Raw genomic sequence first — 24,238 nt, forward strand, 5'->3', positions numbered from 1 at the left:
ATAAACTACAGCTTCTCTAATAAAAAATAAAAAAAAATAAAAAAGGGAGGGAGGAAGGAAGGAAGGAAGGAAGGAAGGGAGGAAGGGAGGAAGGGAGGAAGGGAGGAAGGGAGGAAGGGAGGAAGGGAGGAAGGAAGGAGAGGGTAAGGGACCGCTGGGGGAGGCAGAAGAGGGAACAGAGTTGAGGCAGTGTGAGGGAGAAGCCCCTGATCCCCCAGACAGGTCAGGAAGTGCGTCCCCTGAACATTCCCAGGCCCTGCAAGCCTGTGTCACAGTTTGCCTCTTAGGAAAGAAAGCCTTTCTCCTTCTGCCTAGGCTACTATCTGAAGCCTTCAAGGTTTTCAATTCACATCTTACCTCCCTCCTCCAGCAATCTTCCTTCTATTGTTTTACATTTCTGCAACTCTAAATGTGTCTACTGCTGACTCAGCTCTTCCACTCGCCCTTGCATTGACAGTTATTTTTTTTTTTCAATGAGAATAAAGTACATCAGCTTCTCAACTAGACTGGAAGCATGTTGAAGTCATGCGCGTGGTTTATTCACCCTCGTACAGCTCCCTGCGCTCAGCAGGCAGCCTTGTACACCAGGGGTGGGGGCTGCCCACAGATAATCTGTTATTAGTGTTCACATCCATGACTCTTCTGGAAAATCCTGTGCTTTCATTATCCTTACCGCCCCCCCCCCCCACCAAGCACTAAACCGCTCAATGCACAGATGCTTGTTGAACTGCCGTGAATGGCTGATTACCTGAGGAAAAAGTAAAAACAGGAACTTCTTACTATTAATGCATTTAATTTTTAAGGAGAGAGGAGGGGTTTGGAGCAAGCAAGTTCTTTTTGGTTTTTATTTTCTAGTGGGGATTTCAATGGAGAAATCTGAGTAGAAACCTAGAAAGTTCTATTCATTTTTAATAGGAGAAGCTTGTCATAGAGAATTTGTATCTTTAAAAAAATATATCTTGTGGATGAAAAAAGGAGAAAGTATCTATCTGGAGATGAAAAAAAATAACAGGTGGAGATGAGAAGAGAGGAGGCAACTAGGGAGATTTTTAGAAATTCAACTAAAAAACAAGAGCAATTAAGTGGATGCTTGAAAGAATGACAGTGCTCATTGGTTTGAAGAGCTCAGTTTCTTTTTTTTTTGCCAAAGAACAAAAGTTTTAACATTTTATTGAAAATAACTCAGTGGCTGCTTGTCATGTTTGCTCCTATGGAGTGTCAGTCATCTAAGCAGGTCTTTGCATGTATGTATTTAAGCTTGCCCTGGATTCCCCCATGAGATCAAAGGTTCCTGAGGAGAAAGGTCCTATATCTGCTACGGAAGTGCTTGGCTGCCTGAGCACAGGCTGGTGGGTGCTTTGCACACAGCAGGTGTGCAATCAGCATTAAATGACTAGAGTGAACCCATTTGAAAGGCTCTGGCGTGCTAGAGCTGTCTAGTTCCTTCTCCTTTTGCCTCAAAAAGTTTTTTTTTTTTAAACAAACAAACAAAAACCCCCCTAAAACGAAACAACTCCAAATACCCCAAAGAATCAGTTCTAGATTCAATTGTGAGGCTAAAAAGTAAGCCTTACTCTTTAGCGACTCTTCACTGGTGTGAAAATCAAACGAAGTCTTCCTTCTTCCCGGGGTTTCCCTGATTTTACACAGGCTGTGAGGCTTCAGATGATCACAGAGCCCAGAGTTACGGGCAATCACTAGAGAGTCACAGTTCAGACCAGTAAATCAATCCTGGCGGAGAGGGGTGGGGAGGGAAACGACGTGGAGTCTTTCAGCTTTCAAGAGTGGAAAGGTTCGCGAAGGAAATGCAGTGCAGACTCCCTGCACCGGCCCCCAGGTGCTGCACTCAACGCCTGGTCAAACTACTCTGTTCTGCGCACTAGGGCCTAGAGCCCATCACCTGGCCCATCATCCTCCCGCCTGAGCGCCAAGTCCCGCGCACTCGTCGGCGCCCACGTTGGCATCACCACGGAGGCCCATACTCAGGGCCAGCCTGCTTTGCCGGGGAGGCGAGGGAAACGACACTGCGGGTTTTCCCCTTTCCCTGTAAGTATGGTGCTCAGTATGGACAAATATTCGGGGAGCCTGTGTATCTACCACTAACACTGGGACAAAGTACTCAGGGATTAGGTTTCTCTGTGGAAAGCGGCAAAGCACGGGAAGGGGAGGGGGGAGGCAAAACCAAAAAAGGAAGAACAGATACGCTAAAGGCTGGCATCCGAAGGTATTATTCAAAAACAACATGGAAAAAGGCAGAACTGTATTTCCTCTGTTCCTCTAAGGGGAAGTTCAGAGAAAGGTCAGAAGGAGAACAATGCCGGCCATCTATCACAGCAGCCTCTAACCTAGAAAGGTTGCTTACACACTGCCGCCTCGTTTCTCAATTCTGTAATTATCACCCTCCTTCCCCAGAACACACGCCACCATGGCCTTATGAATTATACATTTCATTTCCATTTACCAACACCCCGACTCTGTGACCACTGCTGCGGCTGAAACAAGCAGCCCCGCGGGCGGGCGGGGGCGGGGCGGTGCACCGAGGCCCCTTCCGCCCGCCCCCCACCCCCGGGGCCCACCCCAGGTATGGATGGAAATGTTACCCGAATCCAGAGGATCTGCGCGCACTCCAGGGTTCTGGCTGTGTTGACCTTCGATTCCCAGCCTAAGGTTTTGTGTATTGAACAAATAAGCACTAGCAGGGATTTTCCTAGGGGAAGTCACACTGTGGCACCTTCCCTTCCCCCGCAACATTTCTATTCTGGAGAAACCCGGTTACAATGAGTATTAGGGGTGGTCTTACCGGCGGCAAAGGCAGTGGGCAGCCCGAGTGGGCGTGCACGTGTGTGAGCACCAGCAACATCCACTCGGACCTGCTGGCTGGGTTGGGGGTGCTGGGAAGCAGGCATGAGAAATGGGCGCTGCGGCAGGGCCGGGGGTAAGCCCGCTCCTCCCCAGCTGCCGGCTCTGAGGAGCTGACCACCTGCACCCCTTTCTTACCAGGTCAGAGGGCCCAGGGAAGCTAGAGAGGCTGTCTTTACAAGCGTCACTAATGCACAGAGCAGGAACTACTCTTCATTCAGGGTGCTAGTTCTTAGGAATTTTCCTTTCAAACCTTTAAAAATCATTAGGTTTAGTAGAAAAGTATCATCTCAGGCAATTGAGAGAATATGAGAACAAGGAATATCCCATTAAGGGGAACTGAGATAAGCGATAATTGTTAAGAGTTTTCTCAAAAAGCAGATGGTAAACCTGAACCTATCACTCTAAGAGGTGATACAGGTAGAATTTTAAAATGTACTTAAAAATTTTTTTTTAGGTACATTCAGGGAAAACAGTTCTAAGATGGACTATAAAAAAATAGGATATTTAGTTTTTGATGTTGATCTTGAAAACATAATAGTAAATAGGATGACTAGGTATGAATCACTATGACGTCAATGCTACTCCTTTAGGGTTTTTTTATTTTTTGAAAAAGGTGGTTTAGGGCTGTATTCTTGGTGCTTCATCATTAGTTTCAAAAGGATTTACTGAGGGTCTACTGTGAGCATAGTCTACAGGGAGCATAGGGGTGACAGCACGTCTCAAAGATGGCCCCCAGTGAACCTCACCATCCTTGTGTATCTCCTCCCAGAATGAACAGGGCTAGCTATGTAACCAATAAAGCTGTGCATCTTCTGAGATTAGGTCATAAAAGATATTGCAGTTTCCACCTTGCTCTCTATTGGATCACTCACTCTGGGGGAAGCAGCTGCCACGGTGTGAGGATGCCCAAGTAGCCCTATGGAGGGGTCCACATGGCAAGGAACTGAGGCCTCCTGCCAATAGCCAGAACCAACATGCCAGCACGAGAGTGAGCCACCTCAGAAGATCTTCCAGCCCCACGGAAGACTTCAGGTGATGGCAACCCCAGCTGAAATCTTGGCTGCCATCCTATGAGACGACTCAGGCCCTACTGTCCAGCCAAGTTGCCCTCAAGATCCTGGATCACGGACACTGTGAGATAATAAGACTTAACTATTTATTTTGAGTCCTTAAGTTTTGAGGTAATTTGTTATGTAGCAATAGACAACTAATGCCCAAGCATGGGCACATCTCTAACAATGGAGAGAGGTACTGTTGAGGGAATCCCCTACCCCTCCCTTCTATCCCGCTATGTAATGCTGATACAGGCTGACTTCTGATCATCTAGCCCTTGGGTGTGTGTGTGCTGTGAGCTGCAGGGTGTGCACCTGTAAGAGCTTGATTGTGTGAGCGAGCAGGCTAATCTGGGCTAGCAGCCGTTGCCTTGGCCTGTGTCCATTTATGGTAAGGTAACCAACAAAATTTGCTTCTGTACTCCTGCCTGCTTCCCGCCAGCCTGCCTATATAAGCCTCTGAAAATCGCAGTGGAGGGCCCAGAATTTGGAGATTAAACTCTACTCTGGGTCCATGTGCACAGTAAAACTTTGTTCCTCCATCTCTCTGAGTATCGCTTGGGTTTCTCGGCAAAACCTGAACCTCTTCTGCAACAGTACAAGATTTGTTCTTTCGACAAGTGTTAGTTGAACATCTGCCCAATGTGGTACTAGATCCTACCACTCTGGATGAGAAGTCATTACCCAGCTCCTTAAAAAGGTAGGCAGCACAATGGAGGTGAGGCCCGAGGAGGACTTTTCAATGGCCAAAGGCAGGATGGACTGAAGGGACGGAACAAAGGCTGCAAACTGCTATCCTAGAGGATGAGTAAACACTTTGGGTTGCATATATATTTATTTGAATTAGTTGTTAACATTTAGGAATCAGGTGATTCATCCCCCAAAATGCGGATTTCCAACTGGTCTTGAAAATCAAGAGGCTCTGTCAACCCTGGACTCCACTTTTCCGCATGGAAACAATTAACTGGGACTGAGAAGTGCTGCCCTTAAATGGCCCATGTCCATGCCACCTGCAACAGTCCTCACCCAGCTCACTTAGTTTGCCTGCCGGGCCCTGGAGGCATTTGAATTTGAGAGCCCTGGGAGAGAGACAATTGGAGAATCTCAGGGAAATTGCTGTTTTAATTCTATATCTGGGCACTTGGGGTACAAAACTAATGTTCTTTGATTAAACAAAAAAAGCTTCAGTCAACAGCTACCCCAGAAGCAAGGGACACCTTAGAACTTATAATATTCCACTTTACATTAAGCAGCATGAACTTTACTAGGACAGAGCCCACGTTATGTTTATGCAATGTTGTTTATGAAGGCCTATATTATATAAGACCTCTGCTGAGAGGAAGTGCAATGCTAGGGTCTCATTTTGCTGATCTGGCTTTCTACTATAGCAATAATTTACGGTAACAGAAGTAAGGAAGGCTCTGGCACCATAACTCAGTGAATACCCTGCTGGACTCTTCCCTCCTACAAGATAGAATAATATACCCTGTTTTGGAGTTCTCCCAATTCCCCATTTGAAACAGGACTATAATCAGTTTTCAGAGTGACATACTTAGGAATTAACTAGTCAACCATGGGACAAGTGATTCTTGAACAACTCAATGTGAAACCTTTTTCAAATTTTTTGGAAGAGGAGTACAATGTTAGCAGTATTTTGCTCCTAAGAATACCTTCCTAAATGGGCCAGTGCTCTGAGGTGGGGCCGGGCTTTCTGTTTGATAAAATCGCTCAAAGGTGGTTTTATGTAAGCGAGGGAAGACATCCTGCCTGCCTCCCAACCCCCATGGAGCTCAGTAAAGATAATTATTGAGTGATTATGTAGTAAACTCAATCACCAATATTTATTGAACTCCTAGTGTGTTCAAGACTCTGCTATAGATTGATAAGAAGACCTGGTTTCAGTTTTCAAGAAGCTTATCATCTGGTGTATGTATAAAGATAAATATAGACAGATGGTTAATATATGTCTGATAACAGCTAAGTTTAGAGGGAGCAATTTCTTATTATTCGACAAATAGTTATTGAGCACCTACTATGTGCTGAGCACTGCATTGTGGCGATGAACAAAACAGGCAGTCTCTGCCCTCATGGAGCTTAAACTCTAGTGAACGTCAGTGGACTCCATTCTGGGATGGAAAAAAGAGTAGGGGAGAATTCAAGGATGGAGAATTGAAATAAGACCCTTAGGGACAGGGAGACTTCAGAGAGACATTAGGTAGACTTAAGAGAGTCTAAGAAAAGAGACAGGGTACTCCAGGTGGGAAAACAGCATAAGTGAAAATACAGAGGCAGGAAAATACAAGGTGTGTTCAAGAGAACAATGAAGGGACATGACTTGGTGGGGCACGATAGTTATGGGGCAGATGACATCAGTGCAGAGAACAACATGCCATCATCCATGCTCACTGTTACTGTGTTCTTCCTGTATCACAGCCCAGAGGTAAGAAAACAAGCTCTTCTTTCATTTCTTCACTCTCAAAGTGCAGACACAAGGGCATTTGTCTCTATCTAAACATGAGTAAGTGGAAAATACAGAGCTGAGAATTCTCAAATACTATAAAATAGACAGTGGGCTGAGAGATTTTATGGGTCAAATCACACCTCCTGCAGCACTTCCACATATAGTAACAACAGAGCCTATAGAAAGAGGCCTTGGCCTCCTGTTGAAGACAGACCATTGAAAGGCGTAGGTGAGAAGTGAGAAATAAAGCTATCGCTGCTTCAAGAAGCACAGCCTGGGATTACCTGACCTGGTGTGTGAAAATCTCCCAAGTTTTATGTTGCAAAGCTCTTCCACCTGTACAGCGCTGTTCCCTTTCCAAAGGGCAAGGGGGGGGTGGGGGTGGGAAGAGGCAAAACATGCTCTGCCTCCTCCACCGGACTGTTTCTTTAACGTAGAGGCACATAATGCGCACATGTAGCCTGGCTTGATGAATGGTGTCAGACTCCAAAGAAACAAAACAGGGTCCCAGTGGCAGAAAGAGCAATGACCTGTGCTCACATAGGGTTAATGGCACAGGAACCCATAGAAGTTCCTGTGCCACACAAATGGGGCTCTTAAAGATGAACATCATTAAAAACACATCTTCAGAACTGCTTGATGGACTCAGGAAAGAGTGGAGTCCAAATTCTGGCTCGGTTGTAAACGTGAGGCATCACAGAGTTTGTCGCCTGGTCCCACTGGGCCTCGCCTGTGGAAACATTGAGTGCTGCCTCCGTGGAAGGTGGGCAGCGATAAGCGAGAGAGTGAAAACCAGAAGGACAAAGTGCAATATTAATTCTAAGTCCAGCAAAATTCTGATTTTTCTTTAAGCCTAATAATCTTGCTCATCTTGATATTCCTAATAAAGGCAACTTTCAAACTACTTCTTGGATCACCCACCCAGTATTTATTTTGGGGAACAGTTGAAATCAAGGGGAAAGCTATTAAGTTAAATAAAAGCTGTTGAAGGGATTCCTCTGTGAGTGGGAGGTTGAATGGGGTGATTTCTAAAGTCCTTGCCAACACTATGATTCTATGATTCTATTAATGCTTTCCTTCTGATCACATGCAATGCAATTACATATTCACGAGCAACAAAGAGCAGTGGAAAATAATTCACACAAAGGGCTGTTTTGACTGGGGAGGAATTCAGATGGACAAAAAAGCGGCTCTAGGAATTAGGGTCTTAAGTGTGAAGCTGAGGTACTGAGGAGCAAGTCAATACTCAAGGTTCAGAGGTAACGGCAATAACCACACTTGGTCAAGAGAGGAACACAGTCCCGATAAATGTAAACCAGGGAAATAGCAGAAGGAAGAACTGAGAAGGGAGACGAATAAATCAAGAGCCAACACAGCACTGCCTAAGTAAGCAAATACCAATCGTCCCTTTGGACCACGTTAAGATGGAAGCTGCAGTGCAGGAGGTTGGAGGGGTGTTAGCGGGGAGATCCAGTGTGAGAGGCTTTGGGGCCAGGCCAGGGCGGCTGGTGGCGGCAGTTCTACAGGTTGTGAAGACAGACAAGACAGATGGAGTGAGTAGCCTGCAGAATGATTCTGTCTTCCCCTGCAGGAGTTTCAGCTTAGCCCTTTTCTTTTGCGTCACACACGTGCAGGTGCTTTTTCTTTTCCTTTTCTCCTTCTCTCCCTCTTTCTTTTAAAATAACACTGCTTGTCCCTGTTCTCTCTTTTTACTAATGCTCTCCTCTAGGCTGGCAGACTGAGCATATGCAGAGTCCACGTCCACATAACCTTCTTTCATTTCCGAAGTAATTCAAAAATTCAATTTAAAATGTATGATTTGCATTTTAGAAGCATAACCATTAATTTGTGACGATTATGATTTTACAGAAGGAAACCTCTTCTGACAGGCACCTGGAGAACTGATTGAGCTGAGCTGGTTCAGTGATGGGGAGACTGATCTCGAGGCTGGTAGGACAATTTAATGAAGGATTATGAGGCCCATGCTAAGGCCACTCGAGAGCAGGGGTTCTCAACCTCTTTTGTTCCAAAGACCCTTTTGCCAGTCAGGTGTAAACCATGGACACCTCAGAATGTAGCGACAGAGAGTTTTAGGACCTCGACATTGGCATGCCTTTAAATTAATTTTAGGATTATTCAAAGTTAATTCAAGCTCACAGACCCCCTGAAATCTTTCCACCAACCCCCAGGGGGACCCCTGGTTAAGAACCCCTGCTCTAGAGAAACTACTCTTGCATAGTAGATCATTTTGAGATCCAGTGGTCTTCTCTCTCTTTGATAACTGACCCTGCTGACCTTCAACTCACCTTCAAAATCCCCTTAGATCCTGTAATGATGGGTTCTTCTGACTCGGCTGATTTCTCCCACCATTCCTTCTCTCTCCTTTGTCTTCTCTCACTTCCTTACTGTTGGACCCTTCCCCCTCCTCCCTGCCAGGGCACCAACAGTCAACTCAAGTGCCTGCACCCTGCCCCGATACCTTTTTGGGTTCTAGGTCTATATTCTCAAAGACCTAAGTATCTCCATTTGGATGCCCTGAATTGAATTTATCACCTTCCTTTCTCCAAAATGGGGTTCCTTTCCCAACCACTTCATTTATCCCAGTTGAAACATTATTCTTTCATTTCCTAAATAAGGACCCTCAAGTATCATCTTTGCCTATCACATCTTCCTTTACCTATCGTGTGTCTCTTGTTCTCTGAATGGACCTCATACTCACTTTCTTCCCTTTATTCTCAAGGCCTCTTCTCTCATGGCTGATTACTGAAATAGTCTCCTGGCTGCCTTCTCTGCCTCTGATCTTGCTCCCTTTCCAATCCAATCTACAGTCTGCTGCCAGACTTGTTTCCCTGAAGCTGCTTTTATCATAACGCTTCCTTCCTCAAGAACCAACTTGCTTGTCACATGAAATCCAAATTCTAATTGCTTCCAAGGCCCCGTAGCAGTAATTCCAGTCCCTTTCTTTCACCGTTTCCCTCTAGCTTCAATTCAGAACTTCTCTTCTATCAGGCCAGAATCTTCATTGCCATTTGTACATACCACAGCGATACTCTTTTTCAGATTTTCGCTCATGGTGTTTTCTTCATCTGAAATGCTTTCTCTCTCTCTGACTTGAATGCTAAACATCCTTTAGGGCTCAGTTTTACTCCCACCTCTATTATCAGTCCCTCCACAGCCTAAACCCAGACTTCTGCTCTTACTGAGACTCTGCCCACCTCATCCACCCACACTCCACAGGAGGGATTATCCCAGGCGAGAGCCTTCTGTTAGACAACAATTGTCTTAGCCTCAGAAGTCATAATCAAGCTGTTAGAGTGGCTCATGTTGACCCAAATGTCCCTTTAGACTTTGTCTACTTGTTTTTTCTCTTTACTGGCCCCAAATCCCTAAGCCTTACTTATGCTAGGTTTCAGACTTCAGCTGTAGCTTGCTGGCCTCTATATGTAGGTGCGACCTGCATATTCTGCCTTCAACCAAATGGTCCCTGGCCATGAACCTCTTGCACAGACCTTCACTCTTGTTGGCCTCTGGTTTTACCCAGTCCTAGCTTATGTAAGACTCAGTGTCAGTTCTTCCTTTAGGAACCTTTTTGGTACATTCCAGAACACTCTCCCTTCACCCACCCATTAAACTTAGGAATTAGGTCAGGCACTTACTTGTTTCTATGTATAGCAGTTTGATCTCTCCAATTAAGCTTAAGTTTCAGAAAAACAAACAAACAAAAACAAAACAAAACAAAAACCCCTAGAACTATGGCTCTTCTCTTTTTGGAAAACTACATCACTAAACACAGTGTTAGACATAATAGCTGCACACTGAAACACAACTGATTGACTGGCCACTGTTCTTCTCGATGTTCCTTAGGAGTTATGGATCAGGTCTGTTGAGACCTGGGTTCTACACCAAGTTTGGCCACTTGCCTATTTTTGCTCCTTGTTAAATCACTTAAATGGTGTAAGCCTAAGTTTCCTCAGCTGTAAGATGGTAAGAACCATTTCTACTGTTCATCTTACATATTGGGGTAAAGATCAACTGAGTGTCAATTTAGTGAAAGGCTGTTAATTATCGGCTTAATTCACTCATTCATTCATTCAATGCTTTCAGAGAAAATGAATAGGTTATTATAATGATGATGAGGGAAGAGTTTTCAATTTCACTGAATTATTTTCAAGGTAGAGCTTCCTTGAGACATAGGAAACCAAAAACAAAATTTTCTTTATTGAAACTAATTTAATGTCAACTCTACTGGGACACACCCATTTTATAAACCAAGTGCTAGAAATGTTGAGAGAGGAAGGCCTCTGGAACCATAAATTTGGCTTAAAAAAAAAGATTTATTTATTTATTATTTCTGCTCCTTACCCCTCCCCCATTGTCTGCTCTCTGTGTCCATTTGCTGTGTGTTCTTCTGTGTCTGCTTGTAGTCTCATTAGGTGGCTCTGGGAACCGATCCTGGGACCTTCTGGAGTGGGAAAGAGGTGATCATTCTCTTGTACCACCTCAGCTCCCTGATCTGCTGCGTCTTATTATCTCTTCTCTGTGTCTCTTTTTAATGCGTCATCTTGCTGTGCCAGCTCTCTGTGTGGGCCCGCACTCCTGCATGGGGTTAGTACTCTGTACAGGCCAGCACTCTGTGCAGACCAGCACTCCGCACAGGCCAGCACCCTGCATGGGCCAGCTCGCCACATGGGCCTGCTTGCCTTCACCAGGAGGCTCTTGGCATTGAATCCTGGACCTCCTATATGGTAGCTGGGAGCTCAATTGCTTGAGCCACATCTGCTTCCCAAATTTGACTTATTAATAAAGGATTTAACTCTGGGTAGAGAAAGGAGACAGAGTTTTGACGGGCAGAACATCAAGGTGGGGATAAGATCTTGCTTTGTACATTCTTTATTCAGAGTGTCCATTATTACAGCTGCTTTCTGCAATCTACAGGTTGCTGAAATGCTTGGTGATACAGTGTGAATGCGGCTTTCAGCTGACTGCACTACCAGCCTTTCTCAACCAGGGTTCCTCATCTGAACTACAGAACACAAAATTATCTGAGTAATTCCCCCATCCTCTGCACCGAGAAGCCCAGAAGAGAAGTTGATTCATTATATACAATGGATGACTTAGGGCAGTAGGGCTTAATCCTCTCCTGGAACCCAGGATGGGAAAGGCTAGATGCTGACTGATGGACATATTTCTTACTGCAGCCAACAGCATGTGATATTGGCTAACCAAAAACAATAGGGCTCTTGTCTCTTTGCTGCCACCAAGGGCAAGGGGGCCAGGAGGAGATTTCTTCACTGAGGAGCAAGCAATACCTTAATGAACTGGATCATTTTTCTATTACTCTTGTGCCCACATTTTCCACACTGCCCTACTTCTTTCCTGGGAGTACTCCTTTTCCAACCCTTTTCCCTGCTGTGCATCACAATCAGGCCATTCAAAGTAAACTTTCTACTCTATAAGCATGCCCAGGCTCTGCATTTTATGCAGTTGGAGACTTAGCCTCATTTAATGGGGCTTGATTCTTTCCATACCCATTTCAAGTCATAAGTAATCCTTTTGCTAGATTCTCCAGGCCCAGTGCCCAGGGGTCAGAGCTCAGGCCAGTAAATCCAGCTCCTAACCCTGACTGCAGATGCATCTTTGGCTTTTTTAAGCCTTGAGTGAGTTTCCCCTGGTCTCCTGGAGTCCCAGGCATGGTAGCTGCTGCCATGCTGTAGCTTTGGGTGTAGGAATGCCACTTTCTCTTTATGCCCTGCCTTCACCTATACCTATGAACTTTTGGTTGGCTAGACTGGCATTCTATCTCTCTTTTGCCCCTTTCTTCCTGTCATGCCTTGTTGCCTTCCTCCTCTCCCCTCTTCCCGATCATCGTTATACAGGGATCGAGCTCATCTTCGCTTAGCTTAGAAATAGTCTTTTAAAATAGGATAATTCAGAGTTTCACAATGTATTACTGCACCTTAAAAGCAACATCTATATGCCTTTATTTATAATCTGAATATTTAGATTCAGAGTTCTTTGCAACTTAGTTCAAAAATCACCTTTGTGAGGTGAATTATTTTGCTAAGAAAACTTTTTATCAAACACAGTTCAGTGGCTGGCAAGATCCACTTTACTGGAAAGGCCTCTCATGGTTAGAGAAGCCTGTATCTGGCTGTAGCTCAAACATTGATGGGTGCAGCTGTCTGGGAAACCACTGATGGGATGCACTGGGGAGAAGGCAACGATGAGAAAAATGGGGTTTCAAATGGGACATAGTAGACACCTCGGAAAAATAAAAACAGTCAATTTTCTGACTTAGAGCCTCATAGCATACTCAAATAGAATTTGCATGCCGGCTGAATTTGCCTATCATGTCTACCTCCAGACAGTTCCTTTCCCCTTAAACATTTTCCCCTTACACATCATGATTCAGACTTTATTCAAATCCTCTCTTTAAAAAAGAAAAAAGGGAGATAGACAATAGAATTAAAATCATTGTTTGCCTTCTGCCCACACCTGGGGACAGAGGCGGATCTGAGGCCAATGTGCACAGACCAGCATTGGAGCTGCTCCTGCCATATGGCCTGCAGGGCTTTGTTACATTCACAAGTTGGACCTTGCACCTGTAAGCGCCTGTTCTCAACAGCCCAGGTGCTTCCAAATCCTATTTCAATGGTTGAATTCATTTGTTATTCACAGTCCCATTGACTAGTGCTGGGGAGGTGGGGGCGTGGGGAAGCCAGCCCCCACCCCTTGCAGAGGGCTAGCTGGTCCAGATACACAAGGAAAGAATTATTCTTCCAGGAAACAGAAGATATCCGAGTTTCCCTGGCAGATCCAGTGACAGAAAAACTCACAGGCCCCAGATCTTGGCAGGAGATAGGAAGTGGCTCAAGCACCAACAAGGAGAGCTACGCACAAATGAGGGGAAGCAGAATCTGAAAAGTCTGAAGAGCATCGACATCCAGGCTCCTTTGCCCTTGTCAGCAGTTTCACATTCCAGAGGCTTGAGCTTCTAATAAGATGCTCTTTGCTATGGACAATACCAGTGGTGAGCTGGTAAACCAGTGCTGGGAAGGGTGTAGATGGGCCAATCTGTGGTGTTTGCCAACTTCCAGTGGTATAAATGGAAGGACGATGGAACCACCATGGCTGACTTAAGAGGCCAACAGCTCAGCCAATAGCTGGCAAAATTCCTGATTCTTTAACAATCAGCTTCTGCAAACTGGTACCAGCCAGCTCCAGCACATCACTGGATAATACACATAATGACCTTGTTTTTCCACTTTCAAGTACAATTTCCAAGAATTTTGAAACCATGGGGGGCGGGGGAAGGTAGTGTGTGCGTTTCCCTTTCCCTATACTTTTATCCTGTTTATTTTTTAAATGAGAAAGCTCTGAAATTTGGACAATAATTAACATATTTTGGTTCCCTTTACAAAAGTACAAAGGGGATGCTAGAAACCAAGGAGTACATTCCCAGACCCCATACAAGAGGCTCTTCTGTAAGAATCCCTGACAGATGTTCATCAACCCTCTGCTTAATCCTGCCATTGATGAGCCTCTTGCTCAGTCAAAATCTGCCTACCCTAGAATTCTCTAAGTGTGTCTGGCGGAGGAATACAGAATTAATCTATATGCATGGAAGGTCTTGAACATGGCAGCCCTCTAACTATTTGAAGATGGTCATTATGAACCATAAGGTCTTCTCCTTTCTTCTCCAAGCTAAACAAATATCCTCAGAGTTTTCAACCACCCCTCAGATCAAAAGTAAAACTGCTCCCCAAATAAAATGAACATAAAATGCTCCATTGGTAATGTGACCAATGCGTGATATAATGGGACCATTAGTTCCCTTGTTCTAAATATTACGTCTTTTCTTACTCTGTCATAAGATTGCATTAATCCTTTTGACAGACAACTGATGCTGACTAGTCATCCTTAAATAACTGTCTCCTCTTTCAAAGTCTCCCCCCATTACTGAAGTCTATTAATATGCCCTCCAATTAATTCAGATTTCCCCCACTACTTGATTTTTAAAAACAAAACAAACAAAACAAAACAAAAACAACTATGCTAAGGCTCTATTATTCCTACTAAACATCATCTGGGTTAGCTTGGCTCAAGCTTCTGTCCTACTGCGATCTCTTTGAAGCTTGGTTCTATCACCCAGGATCTTAGTTACTCTTCCAAAGTTAATGTCATCCACATACTTGATAAGCAAGCCTTTTAGTCTTCATTCAACTCATTCATGTAGATAGCTTTCTGTAGCATGCTATAAGAGACTTCTCTCCACAGGAAACAAGTCTTTAGTCCATGCTCTGAGTATGGTCCTTCTATCAGCTAAAATTCATCCAACCGTAGCAGTGTCCAGCCTGTTTTCCTCCATTTTGCTCATAAGAATTTCAAACACTTTTCAAATGCCTAGCTGAAATTAAGAATGCACTTTTAGCAGGAAATCACCATATAAAGGCAAAGATTTGCCTATTATTTCTACCCCCCATGTATCACTCTAGTAATGTTATGAAGGAAAGAAATGGGATTCATTTGACATGACTTTTCTAAGTGAGGTCATGCAGATGCCTTGTAATCTTTCTCTAGTCGCTGATAAACTGCTTGCTAAAAAATCCCTGTTAGAATCTTCCTGGAAATCAATGACAAGCTTACCACACCTGGGTTCCTGCAGGAGTCTTCTACTAGCACTCGAATTTTCTTAAAACTCCTCTTGCGTCATAGTGCCCTGTTCCTGGCATCCTGTCTTAAGCGCTCTCCCAGACGGTAAGGGTTCTCCATCATCAGACCCCACCTTCCTGCCACACCCTCAGCTCTACTGCAGGCAGTCTCTCTTCCGTCCACTACAGGAGACATGGATTCCTGCCTATACTTTCCTCGGCCCATAAACTCTGTCCCTGCTTCCTGCTGATCTAATTCCTACCTAACTTTCAAGGTCTACCGCAAGTCCCGGGCCCTGCCCCTCCACCCCCCATGAAATTTTTTCTTTCAAATTCTGGCCCCTACTGGCCCTTGCCTTCTTTATACAGAATTCATTTAAGTGTTTACAGTCTTGTATTCACAGACTTTACAACTTGGAAGGTTACAGAGATTGGGGACAGTCAAGTTCAACTCTCTTATTAGATATGAAGGGAGCTATACCCAAAGAGGCAGTGTAGCTGGTGAGCCAGAAGAGTGGGTCCAAGTGACAGCCTGCCACTTATTCGGTGGATGGCCATGGGTTGTCTCAACCGTGACCCAGGGGCAACACCTCCTCACAGGACTGCTGCGAGGTTCAGATATGAGACTATATCGAGAGTACTTCAGAAATGGCAAGAGCTGCAGGGCGGTTGGCTACTGTCTTAATACAGTAATTCCTAAGCTAAAAGGGTTAACCATAAAGTTAACTGATGGGTGAGAGGGGCTTTACGCTGGGCTGCTCTTAAGCAGTGCTATTTATATGCATCAGGGACTGAACAAACAACAACAACCAAAAAAACTTCTTAATAATAGCTTCGAGGTAAAACTGGTTTCCTGAGACATTAGGAAAAAAAAAAAACTGTAAAAACTAGTTCAGTTAGACTCTGAGGTAAAATTTAACCTTGGGAGATTAGCACTTTCCACCTTGCCAACCTTTGAAGCCTAGAGACTAAGTAATCAATAAGGAACGAGCCCAGAATTTGCCTTCTAAATTCTAACTCCTGGTTTCTCTCAGGCCCACCCCGACTCCTTGCCCAGTAATCTTTGCTCTTGATTGCTCAGACTTGTCCATTTCATGGTCCTCCATTAAGCAAATGTCCACAGCAGCTGCCTGGCCCCCTGCACTTGTTCCTCCAGGACTTCCTCTCCTCTCAGTCTCTCTTCCCTCAGTGCCGGCCCCTCCTTCGTGCCTTAACTCATCCAGTTTTCTCCTATACTGAAAAAATCCTTAATCTCACCCTGCTTTCTCATCTCCCATTATTTTCCTTTCATCTGTGCCTCCTTTCTCAACTACTCCAATAAGCCTTTTCCTTGCAAAAGCTGGCACTTACTGCTGCGCTCAACTCAAATGGTCCTTTCTGAGGTCACCAAGAGTCACCTCCACTGGTCTCTGCTCATAGTGAAGTGGGTCTGAGGCCACACCATAGCCCTAAATTTCTCTGCTGTCTCCTTTTCCCCTCTCCCAACTATTAATTTATGTGTCCCCTTGACTTTTTCTCCTGCATGTTAACTCATCCAGAGCTCAAGTGATGAAAAAACCTCCTCTCTGGTCCTTACATTCTTTACCGGTCAGCATGGTTACCCTACTGATACTGGATATTTTCAACATACCAAACCAAGCAGCTCAGAATGCCTCCTCTGACCCTATTACAGGGTACCCCACCCCCAGCATATTATTAACACCATCATAACAATGGTTTCCAAAGGCTTAAAATTCTTTTCTGCTTTTTCCCTTAGTTACCTTTCTCCCTTCTTATCGCACATTTAATACTCATTCATAATCCAACAGATTCTTTTTCCTGTGAGATGCTTTAAATTTGCTGCATCTTCGCCATTTTTTTCAGCCGATGCGCTAGCTATGCATGTACTGACCCAGTTCTGGCTGGATTCCTGCCTTCAGCCTCCTGGCTACATCAATCCACAGCTTGGTCCCAAGTTTCATTCCATTAACCCCGTACTAAAAATCTACAAGTGCTCTTCTTTTTGTCACATTACCAAATTCATTCCCTATAAGCTGGTATCTGGTACAAGACTTTATTGCATGGCGCACATTCACTCCACATGGGATGCTTAGCTAATCTGACCCTGTCACTCATTTGTTCAAGATCACCCCAGCATTCAGTTCACTAGAAATGCCTATGATGTGATTCGTTCATTCTGAGCTTTGAGAATGTTCTTCAGCTGTTTCATTATGTTGTTTCCAACTAGACTGTAAGCTCTTTAAAATCAGAAAGCAGGTCTATTTTGTTTTTTTACCAGACTGCTAATGGGCAGTTACTATTAGTAACCAGAACGCAACTTTATATAAGGGTTAGCAATAACATCCGATCAACTGTACATCAGAGAGAAGGCTAGCAATGGCATGGTAAGCACATTTCTGGAGGCTGCCACTTACAAAAGAATTTATTGGCATATATGAAGAACAATTATTTTACCTCTTTGGGCAATCTCTCCTTTAATCAAAAGGTCAAAGAAGAGTGCTTGCGAAAACCAAAACCAAAAACAACAATGGAGAGTTTAAAACAGGGTGGGAACGCCAAGCTTTTCCTAACCTGCAGTCCAGCCACCATGGGTTCATGCCTTCCAGGACTCCAGGAAAAGGAGCCCACCGCGAGTATTCTCCAAGAAGACACAGAAACCCAAGACTCACTGGGACCACGAAGGGTCGTCTGGCATTGTTGAAAGTCAAAGGGTGTGATCTATGTATCTTTTAAAAATAAATAAAAAATATATTAAAAAAAGAAGTCAAAGGGCAGGTGGCAAAATGTGAGCTATAAACTGGCAAATACCATCTTTCTGTTTGAGGTTTCAACTAACAGATAAGACATGACAGAGCGGAAGGTCCCAATAAGTAAATGACATTCTGGGAGTAAGTAAGGGGCTCTGAGAAGGCATAGTCATTCTTATAGGATGCAATACATGGACAGTTATTTGTTAACTGGTACCATAATATCTTGAGACTCTATTTTTAGTGATAAGACATAATTATTGACTGATGCCATCTATTCCTCTTTAAAGTGCTGTATAACAAAAAAATGCTAGAAAATATAGCTTAACAACATTGTAACAATATTAAGAAACTAAAATGCTGCATTCCTATTCTAACACAATGTGTTTCCACTTAAATCTTTAAATATAGTGTTGTAATTATAAAGCATGTGCAATTTAGTGTTTTTTTAATCACTTAATAGTTTATTCCATTTATCTAAATGTTTTTCTTCATTGCTCAATTGTTGATTTAGGTTGTTTCTACTATACAGTTTTTAGAAACAATAACTGGATAACTATATATGCACATACAGCTTTTAAAAATTACTTAGTGCTTTTAAGGAGTGAGATTACCAGATAAAAGGATATGCAAATATTTATGGTAGCTGGTATGATTTGCTGAATCATCCCTTAGAAGAATTGTTCAAGTATATAGTTTTAAATTCAATTTTTTAAGTTTTGATCTCTACCTTTTGACAACTAGTAACATTGCAGAGTCTCACCAAACTAGTGCTGGAGTACTGCTGTAGGATCCCAAAATAATAACTGTCATTTCAGAAATGGCATGAACTCATTGACTTTTATAATCAGAAAACAACATAGAATGGGTTTAAAACAACAAAAAAAGTTATAATGAGAAAAACATTTGTATAATATACAAAACATACTGGTTAATTTCCTTTACCATCTGGTTTCACATGTAATTAGTAGTGAATAACATCCTATTCCACTTTGGGTTATGTTTGAGATATGAGTGAAGAGAGAATTGTTTATATATGATACATATCAATTAAAATCAACAATGTCTTATGCAACAATAGTCAGAAAAACCTTAATATTAACTAAATATTAAGGAGGCTGACTAATGTTACATGTTGTATAATACAGACATGATTTACTTTTTTTTTTTTGCCATTTAAAGAATTGTTTTAATTATAGAAGTTGTAGGTTTACTGAAAAATCATGTAGAAAACAGCGTTTCCATATATCTTTCCCATTATTAACATTTTGCTTTAGTATGGTATACCTTTGCAACAATTGATGAAAGAATATTAGAATTGTACTATTAACTATAATCCATAGTTTGCATTAGGGTGCATTTTTTTCCACATACCACCCTATTACTAACACCCGCATTAGTGTGGTACATTTGCTAAATTCATGAAAGAACATTTTTATAATTATACTATTAACTATAGTCCATCATTTACAATAGAGTTCACTGTGTTATACAGTATTGTGTTTTACCTTTTAATTTTTATTCTATAACATATATATAACCTAAAATTTCCCCTTTTAACGACCTTCACTTATGTAATTCAGTGCTGTTAATTACACTAAAAATGCCAGGTGTGATTTACTTTTTTTTTTTTTAATTTTAATTTTTAAAATTTATTTCTCTCCTTCTCTCCCTTTTCCCCTCCCGCCCCCAACCCCAGTTGTCTGTTCTCTGTGTACATTTGCTGAGTGTTCGTCTTAGTCCGCTTCTGTTGCTGTCAGTGGCACGGGAATCTGTGTTTCTTTTTGTTGCATCCTCTTGTTGTGTCAGCTCTCCGTGTGTGCGGCACCATTCCTGGTCAGGTTGAACTTTCTTTCACGCTGGGTGGCTCTCCTTATGGGGTGCACTCCTTGCATGTGGGGCTCCCCTACACAGGGACACCCCCATGTGGCAGGGCACTCCTTGCGTGCATCAGCACTGCACATGGGCCAGCTCCACATGGGTCAAGGAGGCCTGGGGTTTGAACCGCGGACCTCTCATGTGGTAGACGGACGCCCTAACCACTGGGCCAAGTCCACTTCCCTTGATTTACTTTTTAACTAGGTGTTTGGTGAGACATTCTCTCTCCTGAAGCAATGATAAATGTCTGATGATTGGGTAAAAGAATTTAACAAAGGAAATCAATTCTGTTAAGAATTCAGTATCACTAATTTTGTGATGAAAAGTTACAAATATTTTTCAAATTTTCTAGAACTGTTCGGTTAATATTAAAGTTACACAATAAATTGGACATCAGCTATTCTATCTAGTTGAAACAAAATTTAGCATTGACTCCAAATGGTTAAAAATGGTGAAGTAAGGGAAGCAGATGTGGCTCAACTGATAGAGCATCCGTCTACCATATGGAGGGTCCAGAGTTCGATCCCCAGGACCTCCTGACCCATGTGGTGAGCTGCCGTGAACAAAGAGTGCCGTGCCATGCAGGGGCGCCTCCGCGTAGGGGTGCCCCACGTGCAAGGTGCGCACCCCACAAGGAGAGCCACCCCATGTGAAAAAAGCGCAGCCCGCCCAGGAGTGGTGCTGCATACACGGAGAGCTGACGCAGCAAGATGACGCAACAAAAAAGAGACACAGATTCCCAGTGCTGCCTGATAATACAAGCTGGTGCAGAAGAACACACAGTGAATGGACACAGAGAGCGGACAATGGGGGGGGGGGGGGGGGGGGAGGGAAGGGGAGAGAAATAAAATAAATCTTAAAAAAAAAATGGTGAAGTAAAAAAAGAGGGATGATTGCTCTTTATTTTTCTAAATTTAATTATTTACAAGATTGGCTTTGGTCTATCTGCCTTTTAAATGTCAAGATATTTTGAAAATAATCAGATAACCAAGGAAGAATTCAAATGGCAGAGAATCACATTAACCTATGCCTTCTTAAATAATATGGAGAATTTACAGAGAGGCCAATCCAATTTTCTTATCAAAAACAACAAAACCAAAGGCAGGGCTTTAAAATCCCTTTCTTTGGGTTAATCCCTTTAGCTAAGGGCTACATTCCAAAACTTGAGGGCTTATCATTCTGGGTAGGGAGTGACCTTTCCTGAGGAATCACAGAGCTCTCTGGCACCTAAGACCACTATCAATCCTGGTGGCCAGTGGGTCACTTTCCGCCCTCACTGTGTAGTCACTGAAAAGGAAAAGCCATGACCTCTTACTTTGAGGAGTTGGTAATGTGGCAGGGGAGATAAAAATTGAAACTCGAAATAGCTATATTGTAATTTTGCATAATTAAAGATCTAGGTAACAGCAACAAGCCCATTTTTCTTTTATAGACTGGGCACAAAAAGAAGATCTTTAAAGTTGTCTTCTTCAATTCAGCCTTTCAAGACTCATTTGCCAATGAGAAAACAGGGTTGTAACGGGCTCTCCAAAGATTATCTTACATGGATGAAATGTGGCAAATCGAGAGATGAGCATGAGACTGCATAATTTGCAATGGGACATTCTTAGGTGTCACTGAGTTGTTTCATTAGCAATACTACTATCACAGTCACACACACACAAAATAACTGATGAAGTAAAAAAGTACTAACCAAATAGTTTATTGTGCATAAAAAACTTCATTAATGCTAAGTTACATCAATTATAATGGAAAGACGCCTACCAATACCATAAATGTAGTAGTATCACTTTTAGAGAAGATGGGTTAAATATAAAGAGCTATTGATGGCAGTCATAAGGCAATGAGGTCAACACGAAAGCCAGGCACAAGAGTACCCAGGGCTGAATTTTAAGCTGCAATAATTAAGCTTCATTTACTTCTTGAGTTGTCCATTATTTTAGCCTTTTAATTATTAAGATACCAAGACAGAGAAAAGCATGACACAATTATAGGTTAAATTTATTTTTCAACAATCTACTAAAAGATTTGGCTTAAATTAGTCTCCAGATGCTTTCTGCACTGGTACAGTAAAAGCTAAACTTTTTCAACTCTCGTTGCTGGTTTGAGTGGCCTGCCTGAGAAGGTTCAGGAGCCACGGAAGAAGGCTGATCCATGCAATGGATGCTTTCGCCACGCAGCTAGTGGAGCAGCAAGTCCAAAGGGCTCCCCTAGACCTGCACTCCAAATTAAGATTCTGGATGCCCCTGCCCTGTTCTTTATGTGGTAAAAGAAACATTATGAAATTACTAACTATTCCTGCGGTTGACTGCTGGGGGGGGGGGGGGGGGGGAAGAGTAAAAGAAAGAGGTTCTACCTGTCACCTCTACATACTCAATATTCAAAGCAGATTTCTTAAAAGTCAGGTTTAAAAATCTTCTAATACTGATTACAATTTAAAAAATAACACTTTTAAAACCCACAGTTTGAACAATGAGCCTAAAGAGCAATTTGCTACAGAAAGAACATGAAGGCATTTTTATACTACTTGAAAACAAAGTATTTCAACTGGAATGCAGTGAATTGAAATTGGCATGTCAAACAATAATAGAAGATTATAAAGGTAAAAATTGGAATAATTAAAGAAACAGTAATTATACCAAAGACAAGTTTATAGAAAACAACACCAGTGAACTTTGTGTTTATAGACTTAAGAACTGCTAGCATGACACATTCTCTAATATTGTGATTGCTCTGTACCTATCTTTATGCCAGTCTATAAAAACTGATGGATATAGATCAGAAAATTAACCCTGATTAAGAACTAATTCTATGATGTGTGCCAAAATGGTTAGACTTTCTTATAGTACTTTTGACTGAGAGTAAAGTTTTAATGAAGTAACTTCAGTGTCATTTTAGGAAATGGGCATTACCAAACTAAGGGTAAAATGCCATTGTAACAAAAAAATTTAAATCCTCCCATTTGTATGCTGTTTATAGTTCTGACTTTAAAAAGGCACATTTGAATTTTAACATTATATTTGTCCAGATTTTTTTTAAGGAGATATGGGGATTGAACCTGGGACCTCATACATAGGAAGCAGGCACTCAACCCACTGGGCTATATCCGCTCCCCTGGTCCAAGTTTTATCAGAAGATTTTTATTAATTTCTTATAGTCTATATTTATAGCTCATTCATTTTTATTCAGTATTTATCTAGTAACTTTAAATACATGTTGGGTAGTGTTTAGATGCTGGAGATAATATAGTGAACAAAATATAAGAGATTCATCATACCCCTCCAAACATCGCTGCCCTCACAGAGCTTACTTTCTATCTTATAACACTTGAAAATGAACAGTGATTTGAAAATCAAATGTTACATTTATTTATGCTGCCATGAAGTTATAAAATAAGAACCGGGAAAGTTCTAAACGTATTTCAACTAACTGTTAACTGTAAAAAGTCAGTTCAAGTCCCGAGTTGAGAACATGAAGACTTCAAGAAAATTATTAAAAGTAACATTTTATTAATTTTGGTGATTAAATTCACTGAACCAGAATCACAATTTATTTAATCACTGTGGGCTGTTCCCACATCCACATTAATTCCTATTATTCTTGTAAAGAACTTATACATTTCCTAATCTCAGTCCTGGTACGATTTACTCTTTTGTAATTTATTCAGTATCCTCTTTACAAAAAAAAAAAAAAAAATCAAGTTGAAACTAAACTCATCAGGCAGAATTTACCACTTGCAATAATTATAACAAATATTTTAATAGCAATAAATTTCAGTACAACAGAAAGCCCCAGTGGTTGAACCAGCAGTGACTAGAAAAGCAGTGGTTAGGACATTTTTTTATGGGGATGGGGTAGGGGAAAGGCACCGGTTGGGGGAGGGTAGTCACTAAATTATATCTGAAACTTACAGAGGTACCCCACCTGCTCTGGGGCCCAGGAAAGAGATGACAAAAGAGTAAACTGAATTGAGAACGCCGAACACAGAAAGATGATCAGTTTGGAGCAGACTAAAGGAGCATGTTGGCTAGCAACAAACGGAGAGAGTAGTGGCAAGCGTTTGACACCCCGAGTTTTGTGGCATGATTCTCATTCATATTCTGTTGGTTTGCTTTCTCTTCTTTCTCTCTCAGAGGAAACTAGGCTAACTGGGAAAAATAAGTCAGCCACCAGTGCTTCTGAGCATACTGCCAAATTCCCCAGCCTCCTCTCTGAGCAGCAGCCCCGACATCTTCTGCTTCTTTTTCTAAGACTGCATGGGGGAAGCTGAGCATTGGGGAAGCCCCTGGAGACTGCGGGCTGTCCCACAGCATTTGCGTGAGGGCTCCCCCGGGCTGCAGAGGCTCTGCTCTCTTCAGGCTCTGGGGTAGTGAGTGGGAGAGGCTGGGCTGTCCCCAGGTCTTTACCCGTCACCATTCAGGTTTTCTAATTGTTTCATGTGGGTCTTTCCTATCCTTCTACCTGAGGAAGTCTGACGTTTTTCTTTCCAGCAAACTGTCTGGCACAGGATAAAGTCTATTCATAAAGGGTGCTCAAAACCTTGCTGACAAGACAAAAACAAATAAAAACAAATTTGTTTACTTTTGG

At 42.6% G+C, this 24,238-nt stretch overlaps 1 protein-coding gene and 1 long non-coding RNA gene across 13 annotated transcripts in view; one reads left to right on the forward strand and one right to left on the reverse strand.

Moving 5' to 3' along the window:
* HIPK2 (homeodomain interacting protein kinase 2) overlaps positions 1 to 24,238 on the reverse strand; it is a 206,678-nt gene that overhangs the window by 77,294 nt on the left and 105,146 nt on the right. The gene's annotated exons all lie outside the window — the stretch shown is intronic.
* Positions 1,751 to 22,518, forward strand: LOC131278534 (uncharacterized). The gene is made up of 3 exons (XR_009185896.1): positions 1,751 to 2,046; positions 8,245 to 8,325; positions 17,512 to 22,518. It is a non-coding gene; the product is annotated as an uncharacterized lncRNA (long non-coding RNA).

Source organism: Dasypus novemcinctus, chromosome 5, assembly GCF_030445035.2.
Source record: "Dasypus novemcinctus isolate mDasNov1 chromosome 5, mDasNov1.1.hap2, whole genome shotgun sequence".
NCBI classification, from domain to species: Eukaryota; Metazoa; Chordata; class Mammalia; order Cingulata; family Dasypodidae; genus Dasypus; species Dasypus novemcinctus.